This window comes from Oncorhynchus masou, unplaced genomic scaffold (assembly GCF_036934945.1).
Source record: "Oncorhynchus masou masou isolate Uvic2021 unplaced genomic scaffold, UVic_Omas_1.1 unplaced_scaffold_922, whole genome shotgun sequence".
NCBI lineage: Eukaryota > Metazoa > Chordata > Actinopteri > Salmoniformes > Salmonidae > Oncorhynchus > Oncorhynchus masou.
The window spans coordinates 65059-81918 of NW_027015700.1; the positions used below are offsets into that span (position 1 = coordinate 65059).

At 51.1% G+C, this 16860-nt stretch overlaps 1 pseudogene; it reads left to right on the plus strand.

The window, feature by feature from the left end:
* The window catches only part of LOC135538166 (Krueppel-like factor 5), a 40556-nt pseudogene that overhangs the window by 20934 nt on the left and 2762 nt on the right, over positions 1-16860 (plus strand).

Here is a 16860-nt window from a genome sequence, read left to right on the forward strand (position 1 = left end):
TGAGGTCGAAGGAATTATCCGTAGAGCTCTGAGACTGGATTGTGTCGAGGCACAGATCTGGGGAAGGGAACCAAAACATTTCTGCAGCATTGAAGGTCCCCAAGAACACAGTGGCCTCAATCATTCTTAAATGGAATAAGTTTGGAACCACCAAGACAACCATCTCTGCAGCACTCCACCAATCATGCCTTTATGGTAGAGTGGCCAGACGGAAGCCACTCCTCAGTAAAAAGGCACATTACAGCCTGCTTGGAGTTTGCCAAAAGGCACCTAAAGACTCTCAGACCATGAGAAACAAGATTGAACTCTTTGGCCTGAATGCCAAGCGTCACGTCTGGAGGATACCTGGCCCCATCCCTACAATGAAGCATGGTGGAGGCAGCATCATGTCTGGAGGAAACCTGGCCCCATCCCTACAGTGAAGCATGGTGGAGGCAGCATCACGCTGCAGGGATGTTTTTAAGCGGCAGGGACTGGGAGCACTCAGGACCTCAGACTGGGGCAAAGCTTCACTTTCCAAAAGGACGACAACCCTAAGCACACAGCCAAGAGAACGCAGGAGTGGCTTCAAGACAAGTCTCTGAATGTCCTTGAGTGGCCCAGCCAGAGCCCGGACTGGAACCCGATCAAACATCTCTGGAGAGACCTGAAAATAGCTGTGCAGTGACGCTACCTATCCAACCAGGATCTGCAGAGAAGAATGGGAGAACCTCCCCAAATACAGGTGTACCAAGCTTGTAGTGTCATACCCAAGAAGACTCGAGGCTGTAATCGCTGTATAAGGTGCTTCAACAAAGTGCTGACTAAAGGGTCTGAATACACAGATTTTTTTTATTATAAGGGTTATAATTTAGCAAACATTTCGAAACCTTTTTTTGCATTATGGGGTAGTCCATTAAGGATTTTAAAAAATCTCTATATTTTAGAATGAGGCTGTAACTTAACAATGTGGACAAATTCAATGTGTCTGAATACTTTCCGAATGCACAGTATAGTGTTCTAGAACAGTGGAATCCAAAGATATATAGTGTTCTAGAACAGCGGAATCCACAGATATATAGTATTCTAGAACAGCGGAATCCACAGATATATAGTGTTCTAGAACAGCGGAATCCACAGATATTTAGTGTTCTAGAACAGCGGAATCCACAGATATATAGTGTTCTAGAACAGCGGAATCCACAGATATATAGTATTGAGCAACATCATTCCATTGAGAGATAGTATTCTAGAACAGCGGAATCCACAGATATATAGTGTTCTAGAACAGCGGAATCCACAGATATATAGTGTTCTAGAGCAGCGGAATCCACAGATATGTATAGTATTGAGCAACATCATTCCATTGAGAGATAGTATTGTAGAACACATACTGTAGAGAGTATTGTGGATCAGAGGGCTCGTATTGTGGATCAGAGGGCTCGTATTGTGGATCAGAGGGCTCGTATTTGTGGAACAGAACAGTTGATGTATGTTGGGCGTATTCCTGAACTTCTGCCTATTTTCATCATCCTGATAATATCGACTTGTTCTTCTGTGTGTATTGTTTTCCAGGATGTAAGAAAGTGTACACCAAGTCTTCCCATCTGAAAGCCCACCTGAGAACCCACACTGGTAAGACCTCTTTTTAATGAACCGTTAAAGGCGGGTGGCGTTGACCCTCTTTATTTTTGGTGGTTCCTCGTGGTGTTGCTAGGCAGGAGCGTAGTCTTGGCATGCGCTATGCATTCATTTCTTCCATGCTGCCTGGGGGAAGTTATCCCCACTCCGCCCGCCCTCAATATGCTGTTCTGTTAAACAGGCGGGTAAGTCCACAACACTTCACCAACCTCCCGCTCTGTGTTGTAGAATATTGAGCAGTTCTGGAATGTTACTGGGAATTCTAGAACGTTTTCATCAGTAAGGGTCGAGGGGGGGCTTTCTGGAAGGGTCGAGGGGGGCTTTCTGGAAGGGTCGAGGGGGCTTTCTGGAAGGGTCGAGGGGGCTCTCTGGAAGGGTCTGGAAGGGGGGCTTTCTGGAAGGGTCGAGCGGGGCTTTCTGGAAGGGTCGAGCGGGGGGCTTTCTGGAAGGGTCGAGGGGGCTTTCTGGAAGGGTCGAGGGGGGGCTTTCTGGAAGGGTCGAGGGGGCTCTCTGGAAGGGTCGAGGGGGCTCTCTGGAAGGGTTGAGCGGGGCTTTCTGGAAGGGTCGAGCGGGGGCTTTCTGGAAGGGTCGAGGGGGCTTTCTGGAAGGGTCGAGGGGGCTTTCTGGAAGGGTCGAGGGGGGCTTTCTGGAAGGGTCGAGGGGGGGCTTTCTGGAAGGGTCGAGGGGGGGCTTTCTGGAAGGGTTGAGGGGGGCTTTCTGGAAGGGTCGAGGGGGCTCTCTGGAAGGGTCGAGGGAGGTTCTACATACAGTATAACGCCTGGCCGTTAATGCAGTGTGTTGCGTTCCCGCCAACCTGTTATTTTCCTGTGTGTGTGTGTGTGTGTGTGTGTGTGTGTGTGTGTGTGTGTGTGTGTGTGTGTGTGTGTGTGTGTGTGTGTGTGTGTGTGTGTGTGTGTGTGAGCTCTGTGAAATGTGTCATGTAATAATCAGAATGGGACAGCGGAGGGGCAGGCTGTCCGTAGTGAATAGTATTCTGGGGGATAAGGGGTACTCTGGGGGATAAGGGGTACTCTGGGGGGCAGGGGCTGTCCTGGGGTAGTAAGGGGAATAAGGGGTATTCTGGGGGTAAGGGGTACTCTGGGGGATAAGGGGTATTCTGGGGGATAAGGGGTATTCTGGGGGATAAGGGGTACTCTGGGGGATAAGGGGTACTCTGGGGGATAAGGGGTATTCTGGGGGATAAGGGGTACTCTGGGGGATAAGGGGTACTCTGGGGGATAACTCTGGGGGATAAGGGGTACTTCTGGGGGATAAGGGGTACTCTGGGGGTAGGGGTACTCTGGGGGATAAGGGGTACTCTGGGGGATAAGGGGTATTCTGGGGGATAAGGGGTACTCTGGGGGATAAGGGGTACTCTGGGGGTAAGGGGTACTCTGGGGGATAAGGGGTATTCTGGGGGATAAGGGGTACTCTGGGGGATAAGGGGTACTCTGGGGGATAAGGGGTACTCTGGGGGATAAACTCTGGGGGGGGTACTCTGGGGGATAAACTCTGGGGGATATTCTGGGGGATAAGGGGTATTCTGGGGGATAAATTCTGGGGGATAAGGGTGGGGGATAAGGGGTCTGGGGGATAACTCTGGGGGGGGTATTCTCTGGGGGATAAGGGGTATTCTGGGGGATAACTCTGGGGGGGTACTCTGGGGGATAATTCTGGGGGATAACTCTGGGGGGGGGATAAACTCTGGGGGGGGTACTCTGGGGGATAAGGGGTACTCTGGGGGATAAGGGGTACTCTGGGGGATAAGGGGTACTCTGGGGGATAAGGGGTACTCTGGGGGATAAGGGGTACTCTCTGGGGGGGGATAAGGGGTACTCTGGGGGATAAGGGGTATTCTGGGGGATAGGGGTACTCTGGGGGTACTCTGGGGGATAAGGGGTACTCTGGGGGATAAGGGGTACTCTGGGGGATAAGGGGTACTCTGGGGGATAAGGGGTACTCTGGGGTACTCTGGGGGTAAGGGGTACTCTGGGGGATAAGGGGTACTCTGGGGGATAAGGGGGGGTACTCTGGGGGATAAGGGGTACTCTGGGGGATAAGGGGTACTCTGGGGGGGGTACTCTGGGGGTAAGGGGGATAAGGGGTACTCTGGGGGATAAGGGGTATTCTGGGGGGTAAGGGGTACTCTGGGGGATAAGGGGTACTCTGGGGGATAAGGGGTACTCTGGGGGATAAGGGGTACTCTGGGGGATAAGGGGTACTCTGGGGGATAAGGGGTACTCTGGGGGATAAGGGGTATTCTGGGGGATAAGGGGTACTCTGGGGGATAATTCTGGGGGGGGTACTCTGGGGGATAGGGGTACTCTGGGGGGGGTACTCTGGGGGATAAGGGGTATTCTGGGGGATAAGGGGTACTCTGGGGGATAAGGGGTTCTGGGGGATAAGGGGTACTCTGGGGGATAAGGGGTACTCTGGGGGATAAGGGGTACTCTGGGGGATAAGGGGTACTCTGGGGGGGCGTCAACAGTTGGGGAATGCGCTGCGTAAGACCGGTCGTATCAGATAGAAAAACACAGTGCAGTTGAATGCCTCCGATGGGCTCCAGGACTAATATATCTACTGGCAACATGTTGAAATGTCCTCTTCCCTGCATCTTCCGTTGCGGCCTTCCCTCAACCAATCACGTGTCTTTACAAAGCAGATGTCACAAAGTGCCAGTCCTCTACTGGCTGTACCGGGTAGAGAGGAACCAGGCTCTGAGGGCTGACCAGTCCTCTACTGGCTGAACTGGGTAGAGAGGAACTCGGCTCTGAGGGGTGACCAGTCCTCTACTGACTGTACTGGGTAGAGAGGAACCAGGCTCTGAGGGGTGACCAGTCCTCTACTGGCTGAACTGGGTAGAGAGGAACCAGGCTCTGAGGGGTGACCAGTCCTCTACTGACTGTACTGGGTAGAGAGGAACCAGGCTCTGAGGGGTGGCCAGTCCTCTACTGACTGTACTGGGTAGAGAGGAACCAGGCTCTGAGGGGTGACCAGTCCTCTACTGGCTGTACTGGGTAGAGAGGAACCAGGCTCTGAGGGGTGACCAGTCCTCTACTGACTGTACTGGGTAGAGAGGAACCAGGCTCTGAGGGGTGACCAGTCCTCTACTGGCTGTACTGGGTAGAGAGGAACCAGGCTCTGAGGGGTGACCAGTCCTCTACTGGCTGTACTGGGTAGAGAGGAACCAGGCTCTGAGGGGTGACCAGTCCTCTACTGGCTGTACTGGGTAGAGAGGAACCAGGCTCTGAGGGGTGACCAGTCCTCTACTGGCTGTACTGGGTAGAGGAACCAGGGAACCAGGCTCTGAGGGGTGACCAGTCCTCTACTGGCTGTACTGGGTAGAGAGGAACCAGGCTCTGAGGGGTGACCAGTCCTCTACTGGCTGTACTGGGTAGAGAGGAACCAGGCTCTGAGGGGTGACCAGTCCTCTACTGACTGTACTGGGTGGAGATTATAAGAGTTTATGGCCATTTAATGCCAGATTGTTCTTCAAAATGTTCATAAATGACCAGCAGGGTCAAATAATAATCATCACAGTGGTTGTAGAGGGTGCAACAGGTCAGCACCTCAGGAGTAAATGTCAGGTGGCTTTTCATAGCCGAGCGTTCAGTTAGAGACAGCAGGTGTGGTAGAGAGAGAGAGAGTTGGAAACAGCAGGTCTGGGACAGGTAGCAGGTCTGGGACAGGTAGCACTTCCTGTGAACAGGTCAGGGTTCCATAGCCGCAGGCAGAACAGCTGAAACTAGAGCCGCAGCACGGCCAGGTGGACTGGGGACAGCAAGGAGTCATCATGCCAGGTAGTCCTGAGGCATGGTCCCTCCCTGGGACAGGGAGCAGGTCTGGGACCCTCCCTCACTCCCTCAGGGAGCCCTCTCCCTCCCTAGCAGGTCTGGGACAGGGAGCAGGTCTCCCTCCCTCAGGGAGCAGGTCCCTCCCTAGCAGGTCTCCCTCAGGTCTCCCTCTCCCAGGTCTGGGACTCCCTCCCTCCCTCTCTCTCTGGGACAGGGAGCAGGTCCCCCTGGGACAGGGAGCAGGTCTGGGACCCTCTCCAGGTCTCCCTCCCTCCCTCCCTCCCTCCCTGGGACTCCCTATCAGGTCTGGGACAGGGAGCAGGTCTGGGACCCCCTCCCAGGTCTGGGACAGGTAGCAGGTCTCCCAGGTAGCACCCCTCCTCAGGTCAGGGTTCCTCTCCCAGCCCTCCCTCCCTCCCTCCCTCAGCACCTCCAGGTGGACTGGGGACAGCAAGGAGTCTCCCTCCTCCCTCAGGTAGTCTCTCCCTCCCTCCCTCCCTCCCTCCCTCCCTCTCCCCCTCCCTCCCTCCTCCCTCCCTCTCCCCCCTCCCTCCCTCCCTCTCCCCCCTCCCTCTCCCTCCCTCCCTCCCTCCCCCCCCCTCCCTCCTCCTCCCTCTCCCCCTCCCTCCCTCCCCCCATCCCTCTCCTCTCCCTCTCCCCCTCCCTCCCTCCCTCCCCCCCCTCCCTCCCCCCCCATCCCCCTCCCTCCCTCCCCCCTCCCCTCCCCCTCCCCCTCCCTCCCCCCCCCTCCCTCCCTTCCTCCCTCCCTCTCCCCCCTCCCCCCTCCCTCAGAGAGAGTAATAGGAGATAAGCCATGTAAACAAGGACCTGTGGTTTAGGTGTGGTTCTCCAGGCAGTCAGAAACAGATCCCCGTGTCTCTATATTCCTCGTCTCGTAGTTTGATCAGGGAAACGCAGCCACTTATCGTCCAATAGATTGTGGTGGTTATTAAATCTCTCTCTCTCTGTCGGAGATGACGTATCTGTGTGTTTCATGTTGGGAACTGCTGGCGGTTTTATGACATGGACTGTTTGACAAGGGTGCTCACAAACAACTGCACACTCGTGTACACACACACACACGCGCGCCCTCGCACACACTCTCTCTGCTCCAACAATCTGGATGACGGATGCTGTTGGAGAGATGAAACAAGGGCCTCCGACAGAGGTGAATGAGAGGCATTAGGAACCGTGTGTGTGTGTGTGTGTGTGTGTGTGTGTGTGTGTGTGTTTGTGTGGGCCTTGCCTATGGGCAGGTTAATCATTTGAGGTGAACTCAATCCACCTGTCTCTGAGGAGGACTGAGCAATCCACCTGTCTCTGGGGGAGGGGAGGAGGTGAACCTGTCTCAATCCACCTGTCTCTGAGGAGGAGGGGGAGGAGTGGAGCAATCCACCTGTCTCTGAGGAGGGGGAGGAGTGGAGCAATCCACCTGTCTCTGAGGGGGAGGGGAGGAGTGGAGCAATCCACCTGTCTCTGAGGGGGAGGAGGAGTGGAGCAATCCACCTGTCTCTGAGGAGGAGGGGGAGGAGTGGGGGAGGAGTGGAGCAATCCACCTGTCTCTGAGGAGGGGGAGGAGTGGAGGGAGGGGGAGGAGTGGAGCAATCCACCTGTCTCTGAGGGGGAGGGGGAGGAGTGGAGCAATCCACCTGTCTCTGAGGAGGAGGGGGAGGAGTGGAGCAATCCACCTGTCTCTGAGGGGGAGGAGTGGAGCAATCCACCTGTCTCTGAGGGGGAGGAGTGGAGCCTTGAGGGTGGTGTCTCTAACACACACAAGCAACTCTACTTGTCCAGACATGTCTGCCACTGTGTGCCCCCTGTCCCGCAATCCCTGCCCCCTCGTTGGGGGGGGGTCGGTCTTCACCCCTCCACACTCCCACAACCCCTCCACCTCCCCGGGGTTGGTCTCTCCCACAGAGATGGCTCTTTTCACTTCAACTGGTTTCACACAGAGCCACATATATATATTATATATATCCTGCGTTCAGAAACTATTCAGACCCCTTGACTTTTTCCACATTTTGTTACGTTACAGCCTTATTCTAAAATGATTAAATAGACCCCCCCCCCTCATCAAATCTACTGACAATATCCCATTTTGATAAAAACAGGTTTTTAGAATTTTTTGCAAATGTATTGAAAAAAATATACATGACATTTACATAAGTATTCAGACCCTTTACATATAAAATAGATTTAGATTTGTTTAACACTTTTTTGGTGACTACATGATTCCATATGTGCTATTTCATAGTTTTGATGTCTTCACTATTATTCTACAATGTAGAAAATAGTAAAAATAAAGAAAACCCTGTAATGACTAGGTGTCATTTTGTCAAAGCTTTCTTTGGAGATTTACAATATTAACATAATTATTATTAATCAATATTGTCAACAGGACAACAGTAACAACAACAACCAAGGGTCAAAATAACCAACACATTGAACAATAACAATAAGCATACAGTAGAGGACATGTGCAGGTTGATTGGTCTGTCAGACACTGTCCCTCATCTTATAACAGGCAGCAATGTAGTGCGCTGCCAACCCACAGCTCTCTGTGTCCTCCCCCAACAGGACGGGTAGCCTACTCTCATCAGAGAGGTCTCTCTCTCTCTGCGTCCTCCCCCAACAGGACGGGTAGCCTACTCTCATCAGAGAGGTCTCTCTCTCTCTCTGCGTCCTCCCCCAACAGGACGGGTAGCCTACTCTCATCAGAGAGGTCTTTCTCTGAATGCGTCCTCCCCCAACAGGACGGGTAGCCTATTCTCATCATATTTTGGTTGTTTTGTTTCGTTTTCCTGTGTCCTCTTCCCATCAAATGGCAAGGCTGTGCTCACTGAGCCTCTCACGTTGTCAGAGAGGTCTTTTCTAAGGTTTTGATCGGTAACCATGGTCAAGTAGTTAGACGGTGTACTGTCCATTCAGAGAGGTCTTTTCTTTGTGTTCCCCAACAGTATTGGGTAGTAGTTTGTATTCATCAAGAGGTTTTGTTTTGACTGTGTTCCCCAACAGGACGGGTTTATCCATGATTGGTTGGATGTTCTGCGTCCTCCCCCAACAGGACGGTTAGCCTACTCTCAACAGGTTCTCTGAACTCTCCCCAACAGGACCAGCTCTCATCAGAGAGGACTGAGGCTTCAGTGTGTTAGTAGAACAGGTTAGTGAACTCAGGACCAGCTGGATTGGGACTGAGGCTTCAGTGTGTTAGTAGAACAGGTTCCTGTGAACTCCCCCCCAGGAGGACCAGCTGGCTCATCAGACTGAGGCTTCAGTGTGTTCTAGAACAGGTTTGTGACCTCAGCCCCAGGACCAGCTGGATAGGTCTCTTCTCTCTGCGTCCTCAGGGGACTGAGGCTTCAGTGTGTTAGTAGAACAGGTTGTGAACTCAGCCCCAACCAGCTGGATGGGTAGACTGAGGCTATCAGTGTGTTAGTCTTAGACCAGGTTAGTGAACTCAGCCCCAGGACCAGCTGGATGCCTTCTCAGGACTGAGGCTTCAGTGTGTTAGTAGAACAGGTTAGTGAACTCAGGACCAGCTGGATGAGGGGACTGAGGCTTCAGTGTGTTAGTAGAACAGGTTAGTGAACTCAGCCCCAGGACCAGCTGGATGAGGGGACTGAGGCTTCAGTGTGTTAGTAGAACAGGTTAGAACCCAGGACCAGCTGGATGAGGGGACTGAGGCTTCAGTGTGTTAGTAGAACAGGTTAGTGAACTCAGCCCCAGGACCAGCTGGATGAGGGGACTGAGGCTTCAGTGTGTTAGTAGAACAGGTTAGTGAACTCAGCCCCAGGACCAGCTGGATGAGGGGACTGAGGCTTCAGTGTGTTAGTAGAACAGGTTAGTGAACTCAGCCCCAGGACCAGCTGGATGAGGGGACTGAGGCTTCAGTGTGTTAGTAGAACAGGTTAGTGAACTCAGCCCCAGGACCAGCTGGATGAGGGGACTGAGGCTTCAGTGTGTTAGTAGAACAGGTTAGTGAACTCAGCCCCAGGACCAGCTAGATGAGGGGACTGAGGCTTCAGTGTGTTAGTAGAACAGGTTTGTGATCTCAGCCCCAGGACCAGCTGGATGAGGGGACTGAGGCTTCAGTGTGTTAGTAGAACAGGTTAGTGAACTCAGCCCCAGGACCAGCTGGATGAGGGGACTGAGGCTTCAGTGTGTTAGTAGAACAGGTTAGTGAACTCAGGACCAGCTGGATGAGGGGACTGAGGCTTCAGTGTGTTAGTAGAACAGGTTAGTGAACTCAGGACCAGCTGGATGAGGGGACTGAGGCTTCAGTGTGTTAGTAGGACAGGTTAGTGAACTCAGGACCAGCTGGATGAGGGGACTGAGGCTTCAGTGTGTTAGTAGAACAGGTTAGTGAACTCAGGACCAGCTGGATGAGGGGACTGAGGCTTCAGAGCGTTAGTAGAACAGGTTAGTGAACTCAGCCCCAGGACCAGCTGGATGAGGGGACTGAGGCTTCAGAGTGTTAGTAGAACAGGTTAGTGAACTCAGCCCCAGGACCAGCTGGATGAGGGGACTGAGGCTTCAGTGTGTTAGTAGAACAGGTTAGTGAACTCAGGACCAGCTGGATGAGGGGACTGAGGCTTCAGTGTGTTAGTAGAACAGGTTAGTGAACTCAGCCCCAGGACCAGCTGGATGAGGGGACTGAGGCTTCAGTGTGTTAGTAGAACAGGTTAGTGAACTCAGGACCAGCTGGATGAGGGGACTGAGGCTTCAGTGTGTTAGTAGAACAGGTTAGTGAACTCAGCCCCAGGACCAGCTGGATGAGGGGACTGAGGCTTCAGTGTGTTAGTAGAACAGGTTTGTGATCTCTGCCCCTGGACCAGCTGGATGAGGGGACTGAGGCTTCAGTGTGTTAGTAGAACAGGTTAGTGAACTCAGCCCCAGGACCAGCTGGATAAGGGGACTGAGACTTCAGTGTGTTAGTAGAACAGGTTAGTGAACTCAGCCCCAGGACCAGCTGGATGAGGGGACTGAGGCTTCAGTGTGTTAGTAGAACAGGTTAGTGAACTCAGCCCCAGGACCAGCTGGATGAGGGGACTGAGGCTTCAGTGTGTTAGTAGAACAGGTTAGTGAACTCAGCCCCAGGACCAGCTGGATGAGGGGACTGAGGCTTCAGTGTGTTAGTAGAACAGGTTAGTGAACTCAGGACCAGCTGGATGAGGGGACTGAGGCTTCAGTGTGTTAGTAGAACAGGTTTGTGATCTCAGCCCCAGGACCAGCTGGATGAGGGGACTCTTTTCTTTGCTCAGCTCTTGGCAAATATATATATATTTGAGCAAAGAAAAAGTTATATATATACATATATTCACACACACACACACAGTTGAAGTCAGAAGTTTACATACACCTTAGCCAAATACATTTAAACTCAGGTTTTCACAATTCCTGACATTTTGATCCTAGTAAAAAATCACGGTGTTTGGTCAGTTAGGATCACCACTTTATTTTAAGAATGTGAAATGTCAGAATAATAGTAGAGAGAATTATTTATTTCAGCTTTTATGTCTTTCATCACATTCCCAGTGGGTCAGAAGTTTACATACACTCAACTACCTATCAGGTAGCATTGTCTTTACATTGTTTAACTTGGGTCAAACGTTTCAGGTAGCCTTCCACACGCTTCCCACAATTAGTTGGGTGAGTTTTGGCCCAGTGTTGTGAAGAGCTGATGTAACTGAGTCAGGTTTGTAGGCCTCCTTGCTCGCACACGCTTTTTCAGTTCTGCCCACACATTTTCTATGGGATAGAGGTCAGGGCTTTGTGATGGTCACTCCAATACCTTGACTTTGTTGTCCTTAAGCCATTTTGCCACAACTTTGGAAGTATGCTTGGGGTCATTGTCCATTTGGAAGACCCATTTGTGACCAAGTTTTAAATTCCTGACTGATGTCTTGAGATGTTACTGCAATATATCCACATAATTTCCCTCCCTCATGATGCCATTTGTTTTGTGAAGTGCACCAGTCCCTCCTGCAGCAAAGCACCCCCACAACATGATGCTGCCACCCCCATGCTTCACGTTCGGGATGGTGTTCTTCGGCTTACAAGCCTCCCCGTTTTTCCTCCAAACATAACGATGGTCATTATGGCCAAACAGTTCTATTTTTGTTTCATCAGACCAGAGGACATTTCGTAGTCTGGCTTTTTTATGGTGGTTTTGGAGCAGTGGCTTCTTCCTTGCTGAGAGGCCTTTCAGGTTTTGTTGATATAGGACTCATTTTACTGTGGATATAGATACTTTTGTACCTGTTTCCTCCAGCATCTTCACAATGTCCTTTGCTGTTGTTCTGGGATTGATTTGCACTTTTTGCACTAAAGTACGTTCATCTCTAGGAGACAGAACGCTTCTCTTTCCTGAGCGGTATGACGGCTGCGTGGTCCCATGGTGTTTATACTTGCGTACTATTGTTTGTACAGATGAATGTGGTACCTTCAGGCATTTGGAAATTGCTCCCAAGGATGAACCAGACTTGTGGAGGTCTACAAAAAAAATTCTGATGTCTTGGCTGATTTCTTTGATTTTCCCATGATGTCAAGCAAAGAGGCACTGAGTTTGAAGGTAGGCCTTGAAATACACCTCCAATTGACTCAAATGATGTCAATTAGCCTATCAGAAGCTTCTAAAGCCATGACATAATTTTCTGGAATTGTCCAAGCTGTTTAAAGGCACAGTCAACATAGTGTCGGTAAACTGCTATAACAGCCTCCACTCTTCTGGGAAGGCATTAATATGGAGTTGGTCCCCCTTTGCTGCTATAACAGCCTCCACTCTTCTGGGAAGTCATTAATATGGAGTTGGTCCCCCTTTGCTGCTATAACAGCCTCCACTCTTCTGGGAAGTCATTAATATGGAGTTGGTCCCCCTTTGCTGCTATAACAGCCTCCACTCTTCTGGGAAGTCATTAATATGGAGTTGGTCCCCCTTTGCTGCTATAACAGCCTCCACTCTTCTGGGAAGTCATTAATATGGAGTTGGTCCCCCTTTGCTGCTATAACAGCCTCCACTCTTCTGGGAAGTCATTAATATGGAGTTGGACCCCCCCTTTGCTGCTATAACAGCCTCCACTCTTCTGGGAAGGCATTAATATGGAGTTGGTCCCCTTTGCTGCTATAACAGCCTCCACTCTTCTGGGAAGTCATTAATATGGAGTTGGAGCCCCCTTTGCTGCTATAACAGCCTCCACTCTTCTGGGAAGGCATTAATATGGAGGTGGTCCCCCCTTTGCTGCTATAACAGCCTCCACTCTTCTGGGAAGGCATTAATATGGAGTTGGTCCCCCTTTGCTGCTATAACAGCCTCCACTCTTCTGGGAAGTCATTAATATGGAGTTGGTCCCCCTTTGCTGCTATAACAGCCTCCACTCTTCTGGGAAGTCATTAATATGGAGTTGGTCTGGGAAGTCCCCCCCTTTGCTGCTATAACAGCCTCCACTCTTCTGGGAAGTCATTAATATGGAGTTGGTCCCCCTTTGCTGCTATAACAGCCTCCACTCTTCTGGGAAGTCATTAATATGGAGTTGGTCCCCCCTTTGCTGCTATAACAGCCTCCACTCTTCTGGGAAGTCATTAATATGGAGTTGGTCCCCCTTTGCTGCTATAACAGCCTCCACTCTTCTGGGAAGTCATTAATATGGAGTTGGTCCCCCTTTGCTGCTATAACAGCCTCCACTCTTCTGGGAAGTCATTAATATGGAGTTGGTCCCCCTTTGCTGCTATAACAGCCTCCACTCTTCTGGGAAGTCATTAATATGGAGTTGGTCCCCCCTTTGCTGCTATAACAGCCTCCACTCTTCTGGGAAGTCATTAATATGGAGTTGGTCCCCCCTTTGCTGCTATAACAGCCTCACTCTTCTGGGAAGGCACTCTTCTAATATGGAGTTGGTCCCCCCCTTGCTGCTATAACAGCCTCCACTCTTCTGGGAAGTCATTAATATGGAGTTGGTCCCCCCTTTGCTGCTATAACAGCCTCCACTCTTCTGGGAAGGCATTAATATGGAGTTGGTCCCCCTTTGCTGCTATAACAGCCTCCACTCTTCTGGGAAGTCATTAATATGGAGTTGGTCCCCCTTTGCTGCTATAACAGCCTCCACTCTTCTGGGAAGTCATTAATATGGAGTTGGTCCCCCTTTGCTGCTATAACAGCCTCCACTCTTCTGGGAAGTCATTAATATGGAGTTGGTCCCCCCTTTGCTGCTATAACAGCCTCCACTCTTCTGGGAAGTCATTAATATGGAGTTGGTCCCCCTTTGCTGCTATAACAGCCTCCACTCTTCAGTTTGACCAGTAGGTGTCAGTATACCTTTACACACACACACACACACACACACACACACACACACACACACACACACACACACACACACACACACTGGTTATGCATGTGTTTAGTGTGGTACGTTGTTTGAGTCATTGTCTCATGTTTTGTTATGGTTCACTAAGGGTTTGGTTTCTATCTTTCCAGGGAGAGGATTAATTCTGTAATATCTGTCTGCTGTTGTGTGTGTGTGTGTGTGTGTGTGTGTGTGTGTGTGTGTGTGTGTGTGTGTGTGTGTGTGTGTGTCACGTCTGGTAAAACAGGCTTGGTGCCTTTGGGAAGTGAACACAACAGAAGCATTAGTGAGAACCACTGGAACCACTAACCATTACACTGTTAACAACCTGCATCAACATGTTTCATGGCCCAGATGGTTGGCTCCGACAGACAGTCATGTTTGGTTAACATTATGGACAGAGAATGTGGACTGCACCTTATTTCAGTAGTCCACTTTGAGTGTCTGCTGTTACTGTGGTGGTCTGTTACTGTGGTGGTCTGTTACTGTGGTGGTGGTCTGTTACTGTGGTGGTCTGTTACTGTGGTGGTCTGTGGTGGTGGTCTGTTACTGTGGTGGTGGTCTGTTACTGTGGTGGTGGTCTGTTACTGTGGTGGTCTGTTACTGTGGTGGTCTGTTACTGGTCTGGTGGTGGTCTGTTACTGTGGTGGTCTGTTACTGTGGTGGTGGTCTGTTACTGTGGTGGTCTGTTACTGTGGTGGTGGTCTGTTACTGTGGTGGTCTGTTACTGTGGTGGTGGTCTGTTACTGTGGTGGTGGTCTGTTACTGTGGTGGTCTGTTACTGTGGTGGTCTGTTACTGTGGTGGTGGTCTGTTACTGTGGTGGTCTGTTACTGTGGTGGTGGTCTGTTACTGTGGTGGTCTGTTACTGTGGTGGTCTGTTACTGTGGTGGTGGTGGTGGTCTGTTACTGTGGTGGTCTGTTACTGTGGTGGTCTGTTACTGTGGTGGTGGTCTGTTACTGTGGTGGTCTGTTACTGTGGTGGTGGTCTGTTACTGTGGTGGTCTGTTACTGTGGTGGTCTGTTACTGTGGTGGTCTGTTACTGTGGTGGTCTGTTACTGTGGTGGTCTGTTACTGTGGTGGTGGTCTGTTACTGTGGTGGTCTGTTACTGTGGTGGTGGTCTGTTACTGTGGTGGTGGTCTGTTACTGTGGTGGTCTGTTACTGTGGTGGTCTGTTACTGTGGTGGTGGTCTGTTACTGTGGTGGTCTGTTACTGTGGTGGTCTGTTACTGTGGTGGTGGTCTGTTACTGTGGTGGTGGTCTGTTACTGTGGTGGTGGTCTGTTACTGTGGTGGTGGTCTGTTACTGTGGTGTGTCTGTTACTGTGGTGGTGGTCTGTGGTCTGTTACTGGTGGTGGTGGTCTGTTACTGTGGTGGTGGTCTGTTACTGTGGTGGTGGTCTGTTACTGTGGTGGTGGTCTGTTACTGTGGTGGTCTGTTACTGTGGTGGTCTGTTACTGTGGTGGTGGTCTGTTACTGTGGTGGTCTGTTACTGTGGTGGTGGTCTGTTACTGTAGTGGTCTGTTACTGTGGTGGTCTGTTACTGTGGTGGTGGTCTGTTACTGTGGTGGTCTGTTACTGTGGTGGTGGTCTGTTACTGTGGTGGTGGTCTGTTACTGTGGTGGTCTGTTACTGTGGTGGTCTGTTACTGTGGTGGTGGTCTGTTACTGTGGTGGTCTGTTACTGTGGTGGTGGTCTGTTACTGTGGTGGTCTGTTACTGTGGTGGTCTGTTACTGTGGTGGTCTGTTACTGTGGTGGTGGTCTGTTACTGTGGTGGTCTGTTACTGTGGTGGTCTGTTACTGTGGTGGTCTGTTACTGTGGTGGGCTGTTACTGTGGTGGTCTGTTACTGTGGTGGTGGTCTGTTACTGTGGTGGTCTGTTACTGTGGTGGTCTGTTACTGTGGTGGTGGTCTGTTACTGTGGTGGTCTGTTACTGTGGTGGTCTGTTACTGTGGTGGTCTGGTGGTGGTCTGTTACTGTGGTGGTCTGTTACTGTGGTGGTCTGTTACTGTGGTGGTCTGTTACTGTGGTGGTGGTCTGTTACTGTGGTGGTGGTCTGTTACTGTGGTGGTCTGTTACTGTGGTGGTCTGTTACTGTGGTGGTGGTCTGTTACTGTGGTGGTGGTCTGTTACTGTGGTGGTGGTCTGTTACTGTGGTGGTGGTCTGTTACTGTGGTGGTCTGTTACTGTGGTGGTCTGGTCTGTTACTGTGGTGGTGGTCTGTTACTGTGGTGGTCTGTTACTGTGGTGGTCTGTTACTGTGGTGGTCTGTTACTGTGGTGGTCTGTTACTGTGGTGGTCTGTTACTGTGGTGGTCTGTTACTGTGGTGGTCTGTTACTGTGGTGGTCTGTTACTGTGGTGGTGGTCTGTTACTGTGGTGGTCTGTTACTGTGGTGGTCTGTTACTGTGGTGGTCTGTTACTGTGGTGGTGGTCTGTTACTGTGGTGGTCTGTTACTGTGGTGGTCTGTTACTGTGGTGGTGGTCTGTTACTGTGGTGGTGGTCTGTTACTGTGGTGGTGGTCTGTTACTGTGGTGGTGGTCTGTTACTGTGGTGGTGGTCTGTTACTGTGGTGGTCTGTTACTGTGGTGGTCTGTTACTGTGGTGGTGGTCTGTTACTGTGGTGGTGGTCTGTTACTGTGGTGGTCTGTTACTGTGGTGGTCTGTTACTGTGGTGGTCTGTTACTGTGGTGGTGGTCTGTTACTGTGGTGGTGGTCTGTTACTGTGGTGGTGGTCTGTTACTGTGGTGGTCTGTTACTGTGGTGGTCTGTTACTGTGGTGGTCTGGTCTGTTACTGTGGTGGTCTGTTACTGTGGTGGTGGTCTGTTACTGTGGTGGTCTGTTACTGTTACTGTGGTGGTCTGTTACTGTGGTGGTCTGTTACTGTGGTGGTGGTCTGTTACTGTGGTGGTGGTCTGGTGGTGGTCTGTTACTGTGGTGGTCTGTTACTGTGGTGGTCTGTTACTGTGGTGGTCTGTTATCAAAGCCACTAGCTGGAGACTGTTACTGTGGTGGTCTGTTACTGTGGTGGTCTGTTACTGTGGTGGTCTGTTACTGTGGTGGTGGTCTGTTACTGTGGTGGTCTGGTGGTGGTCTGTTA